Below are 2,986 nucleotides of genomic sequence, written 5' to 3'. Positions count from 1 at the left end.
GGTCTTAAAGGTACACCTTGTTTGTGGATTTTAGGTAAACCATACAGACTAGGTGTGGCCTCCCCTGGGTACAGTCTGTGGTACAGAAAACGGTCAATAGCTTTGTCTTGTTCCAAATTTTTCAGGCAATCTATCAACTTCTTTTTGTAACCACTTCCTGGATCTCTTTTCAGAGGTTCATAAGTGTTTAAGTCACTAAGTGTCATAACTTTCTCATGATAGTCTTTCTGGTTCAAAATCACTGTGCACCTTCCTTTGTCTGCTGGGAGAATGATGATGTTTTTGTCCTTGCTAAGAGTGGTGAGTGCATCCCTCTCCTCTCTACTGATGTTGGAAGGTGGTGGTTTGGCATTGCTGAGGCAGACTGAAACTTTGATTCTGAGTTGTTCTGCTTCACCCTCTTTAATTTTGTTGTTGCGGATGGCTGATTCTGTGGCTGTGATCATCTCCACCAGAGGAATTATACTTGGTGCAACCGCAAAGTTCAGTCCCCTGGCAAGAATCTCTGTCTCCGGCTGGGTGAGCTGTCTGACAGATAAATTCTTCACCCATTTTTCTATCTCCCTGGCATGTAATTGTCTACTGGAGTGTTGGCTTACACTGAATGTGTTATTGGAATTGTGATGGTGTTGATGAGTTATTAGTAAGTGAAACTTGTTTTGTTGTCGAGTCTTGGAGTTGACATGCTGTGCTAAGTGTGCCTGATCTGTACAGTCCATCACTTGCTGAAGTGTGGTCTGATCTAGGCACGTTGTTAGTTTTTGTTTAATGTGCAAAAGAAAAGCGAGATGGGGGGGGGGGGGGGGGGGGGCATTGCCTTTTTCCATAGTGGAGGCTGCATGGTGGAGGTAAGTAAGCTGTAAAGGATATTGTTGACTAGTTAAACTTTTATCTCCTAGTCTAGATAATGGTTTGTGAGCAATAATAACACAACCATGTTATTGTTGATGTTTTGTGTTCTAATGAGGGCAGCTGTGACTGAGTGGTTAGAGCAGTCGTCCTCCAATGCAAGAGTCGGAGATTCGAATCCACCAGCAGTCACATGCTGAAGTGTCTCTGGGCAAGATACCGAACCCCTCATAGCCTCTGATGCGTGTCCCATCAGTGTATGAATGTGATATAAAGCTCTGATTAGTCTGTTAAGAATGATTTGTTCAATTAGCTTTGTAGAGATCTAGTAGAGTGCTATATGAATGGGTACTTGAGGACACAGATTGTAGTGTAAAGCGCTTTTAGTATATTGAAATAAGATAGAAAGGTGCTGTATAAGTACAGTGCATTTACCATTTAATGTCAATTAGAGAGATTATAAAAGCCCTAAACCCCAGAGAACCACAGAGAAGATTCAGGAAGAGACACAGAGGTACAGAAGTCTGCATCAACCCTAACCTCAGTAAATCCAGTGACCTGCTGGTGGAATGTGAGGGACACTGTGCCAGTACTATCAGACTTGACAACCAGGTATCTGTGTGTGCAACAATCATGATCTACAGCCTCAGAGTGAACATTTTCTACTGCTGGAGACACCATCAGCCAGGAGTGGGCTTGTTTGTGTCCAGAGAAAGCAGACATGTTGATGTTTCTGAAGAAAATCTGTTCAGTGAAAAGGTCCTCAGTGTGTAGCAGCGAGCATTAGACACTGATGTGTCATTGGTTTGAAACTGGTCTTTTGACTTGAAATTATTTGTTTATTTTTATGTAAGCAAACTGCTTAGAATGGAAAAATACCAAAGTTAAAAAATAAATCTCACAATTTATACTGTAATGTGTAACAAAATTTTATTCTTGTTAGAATTATTAGTAATTACAAAATTGGTACAGAAAAAAGAACCGTCCAGGAACTGACATCGAAGTGAAGGTACAGACACCGGTACCGATACTGAATTTTTTTAGAAAGGTACCCAGCCCTAGCTATAGGTTTAGACTGCTGGAGGACAAATTGACCACATTTCATCAAAATAATACTGTAGTTACAAATGAATACAAATGAATAGTTTGTATTTGTAATTATTTCTATCTTAACATGTGTTTTTCTTTTCTTTCCCCTATAGAAAGACCTGCTCGCCTCCATTGTTGACCTGCCATTCTGTGTCCATTTCTCTTTCCTGTCTACTTAAACCTGGTGTTCCTATTGAGTTTGTCGATTCCTACAAATATTTGGGTATCTTGGTCGATTCTCATCTCTCTTTTAAGCTCCACGTTGAAAACTTGGTAAAGAAACTGAAAGTTAAAATAGGTTTGTCCAGAGGACCAGAGTTAACTTTTTTAGATTTTTCTACCTGGATTATTGAGCACGCATCAGGTTAAACTGGGTTTCTTTTTCAGAGAAAAATCCTGTTTAACTCTGAATGCTAGGAAACGCCTTGTATCTGTGACTTTCCTTCCCTCCATTGATTACGGTGACATTATTTACATGAACGCTCCTACAAGAACCCTGCAGATGTTGGATGCTGTCTATCATGGTGCACTAAGATTCATAACTGGCTGTAACTACTGTACTAATCACTGCACCCTGTATTCACTGGTTAACTGGACATCATTAACTTCTCACAGACTCTCTCACTGGTACATTTTCATCTTTAAATCACTTCTTGGTCTGCTGCCTTCATACATCTCCTCCTACATGTCTCTACGTGAGTGCAGCTACAGAATCAGAATAAACTTTATTGTAATTGCAACGAGGTACAACGCGAATATGTACATACAGTTGTCCGAAAGATGGGCGGAGTGCACAAAGCTGCAACTGTAGAAAGCGCGGCCATTTTATCCTTATCAGATAATAAGGGGGGAGAAACATGAGGGTAGATAGTGGTATTACAGAAAAATATCTTTCACATCTTGTCTATCAGGACACGATTTGAGACATAAAAAAACTCTACCAGCAAGCACAATTAAAACATGATTACATTTGCATTTGACATCAAGGTGTTGAGATTTGTCCATGAGCATTTTTTCAGATCAGCCACAGTTTCTGAAGATGTTGTTC

The sequence above is a fragment of the Nematolebias whitei genome, chromosome 6 (assembly GCF_014905685.2).
Source record: "Nematolebias whitei isolate Nwh7 chromosome 6, NemWhi1, whole genome shotgun sequence".
NCBI classification, from domain to species: domain Eukaryota; kingdom Metazoa; phylum Chordata; class Actinopteri; order Cyprinodontiformes; family Rivulidae; genus Nematolebias; species Nematolebias whitei.
This window is presented reverse-complemented; position numbering follows the sequence as displayed.